The 16,372-nt window shown below is 31.0% G+C and overlaps 1 long non-coding RNA gene across 2 annotated transcripts in view; it reads right to left on the bottom strand.

Annotated features, from left to right (window-relative positions):
* The window catches only part of LOC26514814, a 37,891-nt gene that overhangs the window by 8,753 nt on the left and 12,766 nt on the right, over positions 1–16,372 (bottom strand). For both annotated transcript variants that reach the window (XR_006507827.1, XR_006507826.1), the window contains 27 exons: positions 15,989–16,089; positions 15,769–15,821; positions 14,922–14,974; positions 14,316–14,416; positions 14,096–14,148; positions 13,249–13,301; positions 12,444–12,545; positions 12,224–12,276; positions 11,377–11,429; positions 10,573–10,673; positions 10,353–10,405; positions 9,506–9,558; positions 8,702–8,802; positions 8,482–8,534; positions 7,635–7,687; positions 6,831–6,931; positions 6,611–6,663; positions 5,764–5,816; positions 4,959–5,060; positions 4,737–4,789; positions 3,889–3,941; positions 3,282–3,383; positions 2,097–2,149; positions 1,431–1,532; positions 1,210–1,262; positions 547–647; positions 327–379 (listed from right to left, as the gene is read on the bottom strand). This is a non-coding gene — a long non-coding RNA (uncharacterized LOC26514814). The remainder of the gene's footprint in view (positions 1–326; positions 380–546; positions 648–1,209; positions 1,263–1,430; positions 1,533–2,096; positions 2,150–3,281; positions 3,384–3,888; positions 3,942–4,736; positions 4,790–4,958; positions 5,061–5,763; positions 5,817–6,610; positions 6,664–6,830; positions 6,932–7,634; positions 7,688–8,481; positions 8,535–8,701; positions 8,803–9,505; positions 9,559–10,352; positions 10,406–10,572; positions 10,674–11,376; positions 11,430–12,223; positions 12,277–12,443; positions 12,546–13,248; positions 13,302–14,095; positions 14,149–14,315; positions 14,417–14,921; positions 14,975–15,768; positions 15,822–15,988; positions 16,090–16,372) is intronic.

Genomic DNA, 16,372 nt, shown 5'->3' with positions numbered 1-16,372 from the left:
GGTGCCTTATGTTTCCTAATTACACTGTATTGCTATTTAGCATGTATTGTTTTTAATCTATTCTGAAAGTTTCTTTCTGCCAAGGACATAAAATATAGAAATACCGAGAGTTAATTAATCCCGATAAAATATGACACTTGGAAAATATTCCACAAATTTTAATAAACTTTGTTATATTTATTATTGGTTTATTTATTGAGGTAAAATCGAGCCGTATATTAACTAAAAAGTCGTTCTAGTGGACAAAAATACACTTTAAACAAATCCAATATCGAAAATAAATAACCATGTTACCTTGCTTAATTTAAATTTGTTAACTTATGTACCTGAAAGTTCCTCAAGCAGTGTGCGCAGTTAAATTCTTTACGCGTTTCAAAACCTGTTTAAATAAAAAAAAATTTGTAATAAAAATATTTCAAAACAATCAGGAGTAACATTTTGTGATTCAGTTACTATGGTGTAAATATTCATCAATATTTTTCAAGAGTAGCAAATAATTTTGCATCATGATTGGTATCTTATACTAAAATTTGAACAGATACAAACCTAAATAACAAATCGTATTTTGAATCTAGAATTGCGTGTGCGAAAGCGACGCTTCGACTGATTGAATGAAGGGGCAAAATGATAATTCCATCCACTGCGTTCTGTAAGAGAAATACATAACGCTATTAAAAAAGTTTACACCAAATCGAAAACATTTTATATTAGTTTGGGTTCAGAGACTTCTTTTGCGTTGGTTCGGAAGTTTTCTTCACTTAAGATCAAAGCGAGCTGGGTAAATATTTCATCATTCATTGGATGTTATTTTATTTTCGATTTAGGGGTGTCTTTTATGGAGGTTGTTACGCTTAATATGTCGCTATGTTCTTTTCTGGTATTTGGTGCCTTATGTTTCCTAATTACACTGTATTGCTATTTAGCATGTATTGTTTTTAATCTATTCTGAAAGTTTCTTTCTGCCAAGGACATAAAATATAGAAATACCGAGAGTTAATTAATCCCGATAAAATATGACACTTGGAAAATATTCCACAAATTTTAATAAACTTTGTTATATTTATTATTGGTTTATTTATTGAGGTAAAATCGAGCCGTATATTAACTAAAAAGTCGTTCTAGTGGACAAAAATACACTTTAAACAAATCCAATATCGAAAATAAATAACCATGTTACCTTGCTTAATTTAAATTTGTTAACTTATGTACCTGAAAGTTCCTCAAGCAGTGTCCGCTGTTAAATTCTTTGCACATTTCAAAACCTGTTTAAATTAAAAAAAAATATGTAATAAAAATATTTAAAAACAATCAGGAGTAACATTTTCTGATTCAGTTACCATGGTGTAAATATTCATCAATATTTTTCAAGAGTAGCAAATTATTTTGCATCATGATTAGTTTTTTATACAAAAATTTGAACAGATACAAACCTAAATAACAAATCGTATTTTGAATCTAGAATTGCGTGTGCGAAAGTGGTGCTTCGACTGATTGAATGTGTGTGGCAAAATGATAATCCCATCAACTGCGTTCTGTAAGAAAAATACAAAACGCTATTAAAAAAGTTTACACCAAATCGAAAATATTTTATATAAGTTTAGGTTCAGAGAATTCCTTTGCGTTGGTTCGGAAGTTTTCTTCACTTAAGATCAAAGCGAGCTGGGTAAATATTTCATCATTCATTGGATGTTATTTTATTTTCGATTTAGGGGTGTCTTTTATGGAGGTTGTTACGCTTAATATGTCGCTATGTTTCTTTTCTGGTATTTGGTGCCTTATGTTTCCTAATTACACTGTATTGCTATTTAGCATGAATTGTTTTTAATCTATTCTGAAAGTTTCTTTCTGCCAAGGACATAAAATATAGAAATACCGAGAGTTAATTAATCCCGATAAAATATGAAACTTGGAAAATATTCCACAAATTTTAATAAAACTTTGTTATATTTATTATTGCTTTATTTATTGAGGTAAAATCGAGCCGTATATTAACTAAAAAGTCGTTCTAGTGGACTAAAATACACTTGAAACAGATCCAATATCGAAAATAAATAACCATGTTACCTTGCTTAATTTAAATTTGTTAACTTATGTACCTGAAAGTTCCTCAAGCAGTGTCCGCTGTTAAATTCTTTGCACATTTCAAAACCTGTTTAAATGAAAAAAAAAATATGTAATAAAAATAATTAAAAACAAGAAAGGAAAGCTAACTTCGGGCGGAGCCGAAGTTTATATACCCTTGCAGTTGTGTCGCAGTCCGCTAGGTGGCGCCACGCATCTTATATTATTAGATATATAGCGGATCGTATATAGTTGGCCGATCCTTATGAAACTTGGCAAATCGAATTATTTTGCCAAAAGAGGAATCCATTGAAACTCCCATCCTTCTAACTTGAAAAACAACGAAGTTATAGCATTTCCGATCAATCAGTTATATGACAGCTATAGGATATAGACGGCCGATCCTGATGACATTTAGCAGATCATATAAGTTGGCCCAAATTAGAATGCACAGAAAGTCCCATCCTTCTAACTTGAAAAACAACGAAGTTATAGCATTTCCGATCAATCAGTTATATGGCAGCTATAGGATATAGTTTGCCGATCCTTATGAAATTCGACAAATCAGATTGTTTTTCCCAAAATAGAATCTCTATTAAATCCCATTTTTCTAACTTAAAAAACACCAAAGTTATGCCAATTTCGATCGTTCTATGACAGCTATAGGATATAGTCGGCCGATCCTTATGAAATTTTGTACATAAGATATTTTGGTCAAATATAACATGTGTAGAAACTCCCAACCCTCTAACTTAAAAAACACCAAAGTTATGGCATTTCCGATCAATCAGTTATATGGCAGCTATAGGATATAGTCGACCGATCCCGGCCGTTCCGACTTATATACTGCCTGCAAAGGAAAGAAGGGTGTGTGCAAAGTTTCAACTCGATAGCTTTAAAACTGAGAGACTAGTTTGCGTAGAAACAGACAGACGGACAGACGGACCGACGGACAGACGGACAGACGGACATGCTCATATCGACTCAGGAGGTGATCCTGATCAAGAATATATATACTTTATAGGGTCGGAGATGTCTCCTTCACTGCGTTGCACACTTTTGACCAAAATTATAATACCCTCTGCAAGGGTATAACAATCAGGAGTAACATTTTCTGATTCAGTTACCATGGTGTAAATATACATCAATATTTTTCAAGAGTAGCAAATAATTTTACATCATGATTAGTTTTTTATACAAAAATTTGAACAGATACAAACCTAAATAACAAATCGTATTTTGAATCTAGAATTGCGTGTGCGAAAGTGGTGCTTCGACTGATTGAATGTGTGTGGCAAAATGATAATCCCATCAACTGCGTTCTGTAAGAAAAATACAAAACGCTATTAAAAAAGTTTACACCAAATCGAAAACATTTTATATAAGTTTAGGTTCAGAGAATTCCTTTGCGTTGGTTCGGAAGTTTTCTTCACTTAAGATCAAAGCGAGCTGGGTAAATATTTCATCATTCATTGGATGTTATTTTATTTTCGATTTAGGGGTGTCTTTTATGGAGGTTGTTACGCTTAATATGTCGCTATGTTTCTTTTCTGGTATTTGGTGCCTTATGTTTCCTAATTACACTGTATTGCTATTTAGCATGAATTGTTTTTAATCTATTCTGAAAGTTTCTTTCTGCCAAGGACATAAAATATAGAAATACCGAGAGTTAATTAATCCCGATAAAATATGACACTTGGAAAATATTCCACAAATTTTAATAAAACTTTGTTATATTTATTATTGCTTTATTTATTGAGGTAAAATCGAGCCGTATATTAACTAAAAAGTCGTTCTAGTGGACTAAAAATTTGTTAAATTATGTACCTCAAAGTTCCTCAAGCAGTGTCCGCTGTTAAATTCTTTTCACATTTCAAAACCTGTTTAAATGAAAAAAAAAATATGTAATAAAAATATTTAAAAACAAGAAAGGAAAGCTAACTTCGGGCGGAGCCGAAGTTGATATACCCTTGCAGTTCAGTCGCAGTCCGCTAGGTGGCGCCACCCATCTTATTTTATTAGATATATAGCGGATCGTTTATAGTCGGCCGATCCTTCTGAAAATTGGCAGATCAGATTGTATTCCCCAAAATAGAATCTGTACCAAATCCCATCTTTCTAATTTAAAAAACACCAAAGTTATGCCAATTCCGATCGTTCTATGATAGCTATAGGATATAGTCGACCGATCCTTATGAAATTTTGTACATAAGATATTTTGGTCAAATATAACATGTGTGGAAAGTCCCAACCCTCTAACTTAAAAAACACATCAAAGTTATGGCATTTCCGATCATTCAGTTATATGGCAGCTATAGGAAGTTGACCTTATGTTTCCTAATTCCTTTGGTGCCTTATGTTTCCTAATTACACTGTATTGCTATTTAGCATGAATTGTTTTTAATCTATTCTGAAAGTTTCTTTCTGCCAAGGACATAAAATATAGAAATACCGAGAGTTAATTAATCCCGATAAAATATGAAACTTGGAAAATATTCCACAAATTTTAATAAAACTTTGTTATATTTATTATTGCTTTATTTATTGAGGTAAAATCGAGCCGTATATTAACTAAAAAGTCGTTCTAGTGGACTAAAATACACTTGAAACAGATCCAATATCGAAAATAAATAACCATGTTACCTTGCTTAATTTAAATTTGTTAACTTATGTACCTGAAAGTTCCTCAAGCAGTGTCCGCTGTTAAATTCTTTGCACATTTCAAAACCTGTTTAAATTAAAAAAAAAATATGTAATAAAAATATTTAAAAACAATCAGGAGTAACATTTTCTGATTCAGTTACCATGGTGTAAATATTCATCAATATTTTTCAAGAGTAGCAAATTATTTTGCATCATGATTAGTTTTTTATACAAAAATTTGAACAGATACAAACCTAAATAACAAATCGTATTTTGAATCTAGAATTGCGTGTGCGAAAGTGGTGCTTCGACTGATTGAATGTGTGTGGCAAAATGATAATCCCATCAACTGCGTTCTGTAAGAAAAATACAAAACGCTATTAAAAAAGTTTACACCAAATCGAAAACATTTTATATAAGTTTAGGTTCAGAGAATTCCTTTGCGTTGGTTCGGAAGTTTTCTTCACTTAAGATCAAAGCGAGCTGGGTAAATATTTCATCATTCATTGGATGTTATTTTATTTTCGATTTAGGGGTGTCTTTTATGGAGGTTGTTACGCTTAATATGTCGCTATGTTTCTTTTCTGGTATTTGGTGCCTGAAATTTCCAAATTATACTGTATTGCTATTTAGCATGTATTGTTTTTAATCTATTCTGAAAGTTTCTTTCTGCCAAGGACATAAAATATAGAAATACCGAGAGTTAATTAATCCCGATAAAATATGACACTTGGAAAATATTTCACAAATTTTTATAAAACTTTGTTATATTTATTATTAGTTTATTTATTGAGGAATTATGTTTCCTAATTACACTGTATTGCTATTTAGCATGAATTGTTTTTAATCTATTCTGAAAGTTTCTTTCTGCCAAGTACATAAAATATAGAAATACCGAGAGTTAATTAATCCCGATAAAATATGACACTTGGAAAATATTCCACAAATTTTAATAAAACTTTGTTATATTTATTATTGCTTTATTTATTGAGGCAAAATCGAGCCGTATATTAACTAAAAAGTCGTTCTAGTGGACTAAAAATTTGTTAAATTATGTACCTCAAAGTTCCTCAAGCAGCGTCCGCTGTTAAATTCTTTTCACATTTCAAAACCTGTTTAAATGAAAAAAAAAATATGTAATAAAAATATTTAAAAACAAGAAAGGAAAGCTAACTTCGGGCGGAGCCGAAGTTGATATACCCTTGCAGTTCAGTCGCAGTCCGCTAGGTGGCGCCACCCATCTTATTTTATTAGATATATAGCGGATCGTTTATAGTCGGCCGATCCTTCTGAAAATTGGCAGATCAGATTGTATTCCCCAAAATAGAATCTGTACCAAATCCCATCTTTCTAACTTAAAAAACACCAAAGTTATGCCAATTCCGATCGTTCTATGATAGCTATAGGATATAGTCGACCGATCCTTATGAAATTTTGTACATAAGATATTTTGGTCAAATATAACATGTGTGGAAAGTCCCAACCCTCTAACTTAAAAAACACATCAAAGTTATGGCATTTCCGATCATTCAGTTATATGGCAGCTATAGGAAGTTGACCTTATGTTTCCTAATTCCTTTGGTGCCTTATGTTTCCTAATTACACTGTATTGCTATTTAGCATGTATTGTTTTTAATCTATTCTGAAAGTTTCTTTCTGCCAAGGACATAAAATATAGAAATACCGAGAGTTAATTAATCCCGATAAAATATGACACTTGGAAAATATTCCACAAATTTTAATAAACTTTGTTATATTAATTATTGGTTTATTTATTGAGGTAAAATCGAGCCGTATATTAACTAAAAAGTCGTTCTAGTGGACTAAAATACACTTTAAACAAATCCAATATCGAAAATAAATAACCATGTTACCTTGCTTAATTTAAATTTGTTAACTTATGTACCTGAAAGTTCCTCAAGCAGTGTGCGCAGTTAAATTCTTTACGCGTTTCAAAACCTGTTTAAATAAAAAAAAATTTGTAATAAAAATATTTCAAAACAATCAGGAGTAACATTTTGTGATTCAGTTACTATGGTGTAAATATTCATCAATATTTTTCAAGAGTAGCAAATAATTTTGCATCATGATTGGTATCTTATACTAAAATTTGAACAGATACAAACCTAAATAACAAATCGTATTTTGAATCTAGAATTGCGTGTGCGAAAGCGACGCTTCGACTGATTGAATGAAGGGGCAAAATGATAATTCCATCCACTGCGTTCTGTAAGAGAAATACATAACGCTATTAAAAAAGTTTACACCAAATCGAAAACATTTTATATTAGTTTGGGTTCAGAGACTTCTTTTGCGTTGGTTCGGAAGTTTTCTTCACTTAAGATCAAAGCGAGCTGGGTAAATATTTCATCATTCATTGGATGTTATTTTATTTTCGATTTAGGGGTGTCTTTTATGGAGGTTGTTACGCTTAATATGTCGCTATGTTTCTTTTCTGGTATTTGGTGCCTGAAATTTCCAAATTATACTGTATTGCTATTTAGCATGTATTGTTTTTAATCTATTCTGAAAGTTTCTTTCTGCCAAGGACATAAAATATAGAAATACCGAGAGTTAATTAATCCCGATAAAATATGACACTTGGAAAATATTTCACAAATTTTTATAAAACTTTGTTATATTTATTATTAGTTTATTTATTGAGGAATTATGTTTCCTAATTACACTGTATTGCTATTTAGCATGAATTGTTTTTAATCTATTCTGAAAGTTTCTTTCTGCCAAGTACATAAAATATAGAAATACCGAGAGTTAATTAATCCCGATAAAATATGACACTTGGAAAATATTCCACAAATTTTAATAAAACTTTGTTATATTTATTATTGCTTTATTTATTGAGGTAAAATCGAGCCGTATATTAACTAAAAAGTCGTTCTAGTGGACTAAAAATTTGTTAAATTATGTACCTCAAAGTTCCTCAAGCAGCGTCCGCTGTTAAATTCTTTTCACATTTCAAAACCTGTTTAAATGAAAAAAAAAATATGTAATAAAAATATTTAAAAACAAGAAAGGAAAGCTAACTTCGGGCGGAGCCGAAGTTGATATACCCTTGCAGTTCAGTCGCAGTCCGCTAGGTGGCGCCACCCATCTTATTTTATTAGATATATAGCGGATCGTTTATAGTCGGCCGATCCTTCTGAAAATTGGCAGATCAGATTGTATTCCCCAAAATAGAATCTGTACCAAATCCCATCTTTCTAACTTAAAAAACACCAAAGTTATGCCAATTCCGATCGTTCTATGATAGCTATAGGATATAGTCGACCGATCCTTATGAAATTTTGTACATAAGATATTTTGGTCAAATATAACATGTGTGGAAAGTCCCAACCCTCTAACTTAAAAAACACATCAAAGTTATGGCATTTCCGATCATTCAGTTATATGGCAGCTATAGGAAGTTGACCTTATGTTTCCTAATTCCTTTGGTGCCTTATGTTTCCTAATTACACTGTATTGCTATTTAGCATGTATTGTTTTTAATCTATTCTGAAAGTTTCTTTCTGCCAAGGACATAAAATATAGAAATACCGAGAGTTAATTAATCCCGATAAAATATGACACTTGGAAAATATTCCACAAATTTTAATAAACTTTGTTATATTAATTATTGGTTTATTTATTGAGGTAAAATCGAGCCGTATATTAACTAAAAAGTCGTTCTAGTGGACTAAAATACACTTTAAACAAATCCAATATCGAAAATAAATAACCATGTTACCTTGCTTAATTTAAATTTGTTAACTTATGTACCTGAAAGTTCCTCAAGCAGTGTGCGCAGTTAAATTCTTTACGCGTTTCAAAACCTGTTTAAATAAAAAAAAATTTGTAATAAAAATATTTCAAAACAATCAGGAGTAACATTTTGTGATTCAGTTACTATGGTGTAAATATTCATCAATATTTTTCAAGAGTAGCAAATAATTTTGCATCATGATTGGTATCTTATACTAAAATTTGAACAGATACAAACCTAAATAACAAATCGTATTTTGAATCTAGAATTGCGTGTGCGAAAGCGACGCTTCGACTGATTGAATGAAGGGGCAAAATGATAATTCCATCCACTGCGTTCTGTAAGAGAAATACATAACGCTATTAAAAAAGTTTACACCAAATCGAAAACATTTTATATTAGTTTGGGTTCAGAGACTTCTTTTGCGTTGGTTCGGAAGTTTTCTTCACTTAAGATCAAAGCGAGCTGGGTAAATATTTCATCATTCATTGGATGTTATTTTATTTTCGATTTAGGGGTGTCTTTTATGGAGGTTGTTACGCTTAATATGTCGCTATGTTTCTTTTCTGGTATTTGGTGCCTGAAATTTCCAAATTATACTGTATTGCTATTTAGCATGTATTGTTTTTAATCTATTCTGAAAGTTTCTTTCTGCCAAGGACATAAAATATAGAAATACCGAGAGTTAATTAATCCCGATAAAATATGACACTTGGAAAATATTTCACAAATTTTTATAAAACTTTGTTATATTTATTATTAGTTTATTTATTGAGGAATTATGTTTCCTAATTACACTGTATTGCTATTTAGCATGAATTGTTTTTAATCTATTCTGAAAGTTTCTTTCTGCCAAGTACATAAAATATAGAAATACCGAGAGTTAATTAATCCCGATAAAATATGACACTTGGAAAATATTCCACAAATTTTAATAAAACTTTGTTATATTTATTATTGCTTTATTTATTGAGGCAAAATCGAGCCGTATATTAACTAAAAAGTCGTTCTAGTGGACTAAAAATTTGTTAAATTATGTACCTCAAAGTTCCTCAAGCAGCGTCCGCTGTTAAATTCTTTTCACATTTCAAAACCTGTTTAAATGAAAAAAAAAATATGTAATAAAAATATTTAAAAACAAGAAAGGAAAGCTAACTTCGGGCGGAGCCGAAGTTGATATACCCTTGCAGTTCAGTCGCAGTCCGCTAGGTGGCGCCACCCATCTTATTTTATTAGATATATAGCGGATCGTTTATAGTCGGCCGATCCTTCTGAAAATTGGCAGATCAGATTGTATTCCCCAAAATAGAATCTGTACCAAATCCCATCTTTCTAACTTAAAAAACACCAAAGTTATGCCAATTCCGATCGTTCTATGATAGCTATAGGATATAGTCGACCGATCCTTATGAAATTTTGTACATAAGATATTTTGGTCAAATATAACATGTGTGGAAAGTCCCAACCCTCTAACTTAAAAAACACATCAAAGTTATGGCATTTCCGATCATTCAGTTATATGGCAGCTATAGGAAGTTGACCTTATGTTTCCTAATTCATTTGGTGCCTTATGTTTCCTAATTACACTGTATTGCTATTTAGCATGTATTGTTTTTAATCTATTCTGAAAGTTTCTTTCTGCCAAGGACATAAAATATAGAAATACCGAGAGTTAATTAATCCCGATAAAATATGACACTTGGAAAATATTCCACAAATTTTAATAAACTTTGTTATATTAATTATTGGTTTATTTATTGAGGTAAAATCGAGCCGTATATTAACTAAAAAGTCGTTCTAGTGGACTAAAATACACTTTAAACAAATCCAATATCGAAAATAAATAACCATGTTACCTTGCTTAATTTAAATTTGTTAACTTATGTACCTGAAAGTTCCTCAAGCAGTGTGCGCAGTTAAATTCTTTACGCGTTTCAAAACCTGTTTAAATAAAAAAAAATTTGTAATAAAAATATTTCAAAACAATCAGGAGTAACATTTTGTGATTCAGTTACTATGGTGTAAATATTCATCAATATTTTTCAAGAGTAGCAAATAATTTTGCATCATGATTGGTATCTTATACTAAAATTTGAACAGATACAAACCTAAATAACAAATCGTATTTTGAATCTAGAATTGCGTGTGCGAAAGCGACGCTTCGACTGATTGAATGAAGGGGCAAAATGATAATTCCATCCACTGCGTTCTGTAAGAGAAATACATAACGCTATTAAAAAAGTTTACACCAAATCGAAAACATTTTATATTAGTTTGGGTTCAGAGACTTCTTTTGCGTTGGTTCGGAAGTTTTCTTCACTTAAGATCAAAGCGAGCTGGGTAAATATTTCATCATTCATTGGATGTTATTTTATTTTCGAGTTAGGGGTGTCTTTTATGGAGGTTGTTACGCTTAATATGTCGCTATGTTTCTTTTCTGGTATTTGGTGCCTGAAATTTCCAAATTATACTGTATTGCTATTTAGCATGTATTGTTTTTAATCTATTCTGAAAGTTTCTTTCTGCCAAGGACATAAAATATAGAAATACCGAGAGTTAATTAATCCCGATAAAATATGACACTTGGAAAATATTTCACAAATTTTTATAAAACTTTGTTATATTTATTATTAGTTTATTTATTGAGGAATTATGTTTCCTAATTACACTGTATTGCTATTTAGCATGAATTGTTTTTAATCTATTCTGAAAGTTTCTTTCTGCCAAGTACATAAAATATAGAAATACCGAGAGTTAATTAATCCCGATAAAATATGACACTTGGAAAATATTCCACAAATTTTAATAAAACTTTGTTATATTTATTATTGCTTTATTTATTGAGGTAAAATCGAGCCGTATATTAACTAAAAAGTCGTTCTAGTGGACTAAAAATTTGTTAAATTATGTACCTCAAAGTTCCTCAAGCAGCGTCCGCTGTTAAATTCTTTTCACATTTCAAAACCTGTTTAAATGAAAAAAAAAATATGTAATAAAAATATTTAAAAACAAGAAAGGAAAGCTAACTTCGGGCGGAGCCGAAGTTGATATACCCTTGCAGTTCAGTCGCAGTCCGCTAGGTGGCGCCACCCATCTTATTTTATTAGATATATAGCGGATCGTTTATAGTCGGCCGATCCTTCTGAAAATTGGCAGATCAGATTGTATTCCCCAAAATAGAATCTGTACCAAATCCCATCTTTCTAACTTAAAAAACACCAAAGTTATGCCAATTCCGATCGTTCTATGATAGCTATAGGATATAGTCGACCGATCCTTATGAAATTTTGTACATAAGATATTTTGGTCAAATATAACATGTGTGGAAAGTCCCAACCCTCTAACTTAAAAAACACATCAAAGTTATGGCATTTCCGATCATTCAGTTATATGGCAGCTATAGGAAGTTGACCTTATGTTTCCTAATTCCTTTGGTGCCTTATGTTTCCTAATTACACTGTATTGCTATTTAGCATGTATTGTTTTTAATCTATTCTGAAAGTTTCTTTCTGCCAAGGACATAAAATATAGAAATACCGAGAGTTAATTAATCCCGATAAAATATGACACTTGGAAAATATTCCACAAATTTTAATAAACTTTGTTATATTAATTATTGGTTTATTTATTGAGGTAAAATCGAGCCGTATATTAACTAAAAAGTCGTTCTAGTGGACTAAAATACACTTTAAACAAATCCAATATCGAAAATAAATAACCATGTTACCTTGCTTAATTTAAATTTGTTAACTTATGTACCTGAAAGTTCCTCAAGCAGTGTGCGCAGTTAAATTCTTTACGCGTTTCAAAACCTGTTTAAATAAAAAAAAATTTGTAATAAAAATATTTCAAAACAATCAGGAGTAACATTTTGTGATTCAGTTACTATGGTGTAAATATTCATCAATATTTTTCAAGAGTAGCAAATAATTTTGCATCATGATTGGTATCTTATACTAAAATTTGAACAGATACAAACCTAAATAACAAATCGTATTTTGAATCTAGAATTGCGTGTGCGAAAGCGACGCTTCGACTGATTGAATGAAGGGGGCAAAATGATAATTCCATCCACTGCGTTCTGTAAGAGAAACACATAACGCTATTAAAAAAGTTTACACCAAATCGAAAACATTTTATATTAGTTTGGGTTCAGAGACTTCTTTTGCGTTGGTTCGGAAGTTTTCTTCACTTAAGATCAAAGCGAGCTGGGTAAATATTTCATCATTCATTGGATGTTATTTTATTTTCGATTTAGGGGTGTCTTTTATGGAGGTTGTTACGCTTAATATGTCGCTATGTTTCTTTTCTGGTATTTGGTGCCTGAAATTTCCAAATTATACTGTATTGCTATTTAGCATGTATTGTTTTTAATCTATTCTGAAAGTTTCTTTCTGCCAAGGACATAAAATATAGAAATACCGAGAGTTAATTAATCCCGATAAAATATGACACTTGGAAAATATTTCACAAATTTTTATAAAACTTTGTTATATTTATTATTAGTTTATTTATTGAGGAATTATGTTTCCTAATTACACTGTATTGCTATTTAGCATGAATTGTTTTTAATCTATTCTGAAAGTTTCTTTCTGCCAAGTACATAAAATATAGAAATACCGAGAGTTAATTAATCCCGATAAAATATGACACTTGGAAAATATTCCACAAATTTTAATAAAACTTTGTTATATTTATTATTGCTTTATTTATTGAGGTAAAATCGAGCCGTATATTAACTAAAAAGTCGTTCTAGTGGACTAAAAATTTGTTAAATTATGTACCTCAAAGTTCCTCAAGCAGCGTCCGCTGTTAAATTCTTTTCACATTTCAAAACCTGTTTAAATGAAAAAAAAAATATGTAATAAAAATATTTAAAAACAAGAAAGGAAAGCTAACTTCGGGCGGAGCCGAAGTTGATATACCCTTGCAGTTCAGTCGCAGTCCGCTAGGTGGCGCCACCCATCTTATTTTATTAGATATATAGCGGATCGTTTATAGTCGGCCGATCCTTCTGAAAATTGGCAGATCAGATTGTATTCCCCAAAATAGAATCTGTACCAAATCCCATCTTTCTAACTTAAAAAACACCAAAGTTATGCCAATTCCGATCGTTCTATGATAGCTATAGGATATAGTCGACCGATCCTTATGAAATTTTGTACATAAGATATTTTGGTCAAATATAACATGTGTGGAAAGTCCCAACCCTCTAACTTAAAAAACACATCAAAGTTATGGCATTTCCGATCATTCAGTTATATGGCAGCTATAGGAAGTTGACCTTATGTTTCCTAATTCCTTTGGTGCCTTATGTTTCCTAATTACACTGTATTGCTATTTAGCATGTATTGTTTTTAATCTATTCTGAAAGTTTCTTTCTGCCAAGGACATAAAATATAGAAATACCGAGAGTTAATTAATCCCGATAAAATATGACACTTGGAAAATATTCCACAAATTTTAATAAACTTTGTTATATTAATTATTGGTTTATTTATTGAGGTAAAATCGAGCCGTATATTAACTAAAAAGTCGTTCTAGTGGACTAAAATACACTTTAAACAAATCCAATATCGAAAATAAATAACCATGTTACCTTGCTTAATTTAAATTTGTTAACTTATGTACCTGAAAGTTCCTCAAGCAGTGTGCGCAGTTAAATTCTTTACGCGTTTCAAAACCTGTTGAAATAAAAAAAAATTTGTAATAAAAATATTTCAAAACAATCAGGAGTAACATTTTGTGATTCAGTTACTATGGTGTAAATATTCATCAATATTTTTCAAGAGTAGCAAATAATTTTGCATCATGATTGGTATCTTATACTAAAATTTGAACAGATACAAACCTAAATAACAAATCGTATTTTGAATCTAGAATTGCGTGTGCGAAAGCGACGCTTCGACTGATTGAATGAAGGGGCAAAATGATAATTCCATCCACTGCGTTCTGTAAGAGAATTACATAACGCTATTAAAAAAGTTTACACCAAATCGAAAACATTTTATATTAGTTTGGGTTCAGAGACTTCTTTTGCGTTGGTTCGGAAGTTTTCTTCACTTAAGATCAAAGCGAGCTGGGTAAATATTTCATCATTCATTGGATGTTATTTTATTTTCGATTTAGGGGTGTCTTTTATGGAGGTTGTTACGCTTAATATGTCGCTATGTTTCTTTTCTGGTATTTGGTGCCTGAAATTTCCAAATTATACTGTATTGCTATTTAGCATGTATTGTTTTTAATCTATTCTGAAAGTTTCTTTCTGCCAAGGACATAAAATATAGAAATACCGAGAGTTAATTAATCCCGATAAAATATGACACTTGGAAAATATTTCACAAATTTTTATAAAACTTTGTTATATTTATTATTGCTTTATTTATTGAGGTAAAATCGAGCCGTATATTAACTAAAAAGTCGTTCTAGTGGACTAAAAATTTGTTAAATTATGTACCTCAAAGTTCCTCAAGCAGCGTCCGCTGTTAAATTCTTTTCACATTTCAAAACCTGTTTAAATTAAAAAAAAAATATGTAATAAAAATATTTAAAAACAAGAAAGGAAAGCTAACTTCGGGCGGAGCCGAAGTTGATATACCCTTGCAGTTCAGTCGCAGTCCGCTAGGTGGCGCCACCCATCTTATTTTATTAGATATATAGCGGATCGTTTATAGTCGGCCGATCCTTCTGAAAATTGGCAGATCAGATTGTATTCCCCAAAATAGAATCTGTACCAAATCCCATCTTTCTAACTTAAAAAACACCAAAGTTATGCCAATTCCGATCGTTCTATGATAGCTATAGGATATAGTCGACCGATCCTTATGAAATTTTGTACATAAGATATTTTGGTCAAATATAACATGTGTGGAAAGTCCCAACCCTCTAACTTAAAAAACACATCAAAGTTATGGCATTTCCGATCATTCAGTTATATGGCAGCTATAGGAAGTTGACCTTATGTTTCCTAATTCCTTTGGTGCCTTATGTTTCCTAATTACACTGTATTGCTATTTAGCATGTATTGTTTTTAATCTATTCTGAAAGTTTCTTTCTGCCAAGGACATAAAATATAGAAATACCGAGAGTTAATTAATCCCGATAAAATATGGCACTTGGAAAATATTCCACAAATTTTAATAAACTTTGTTATATTAATTATTGGTTTATTTATTGAGGTAAAATCGAGCCGTATATTAACTAAAAAGTCGTTCTAGTGGACTAAAATACACTTTAAACAAATCCAATATCGAAAATAAATAACCATGTTACCTTGCTTAATTTAAATTTGTTAACTTATGAACCTGAAAGTTCCTCAAGCAGTGTGCGCAGTTAAATTCTTTACGCGTTTCAAAACCTGTTTAAATAAAAAAAAATTTGTAATAAAAATATTTCAAAACAATCAGGAGTAACATTTTGTGATTCAGTTACTATGGTGTAAATATTCATCAATATTTTTCAAGAGTAGCAAATAATTTTGCATCATGATTGGTATCTTATACTAAAATTTGAACAGATACAAACCTAAATAACAAATCGTATTTTGAATCTAGAATTGCGTGTGCGAAAGCGACGCTTCGACTGATTGAATGAAGGGGCAAAATGATAATTCCATCCACTGCGTTCTGTAAGAGAAATACATAACGCTATTAAAAAAGTTTACACCAAATCGAAAACATTTTATATTAGTTTGGGTTCAGAGACTTCTTTTGCGTTGGTTCGGAAGTTTTCTTCACTTAAGATCAAAGCGAGCTGGGTAAATATTTCATCATTCATTGGATGTTATTTTATTTTCGAGTTAGGGGTGTCTTTTATGGAGGTTGTTACGCTTAATATGTCGCTATGTTTCTTTTCTGGTATTTGGTGCCTGAAATTTCCAAATTATACTGTATTGCTATTTAGCATGTA

The sequence above is a fragment of the Drosophila ananassae genome (assembly GCF_017639315.1).
Source record: "Drosophila ananassae strain 14024-0371.13 chromosome 4 unlocalized genomic scaffold, ASM1763931v2 tig00000054, whole genome shotgun sequence".
Taxonomy (NCBI): Eukaryota; Metazoa; Arthropoda; class Insecta; order Diptera; family Drosophilidae; genus Drosophila; species Drosophila ananassae.
Note: the sequence above shows the minus strand (reverse complement) of the source record. Positions and strands in the feature narration are given on the sequence as shown.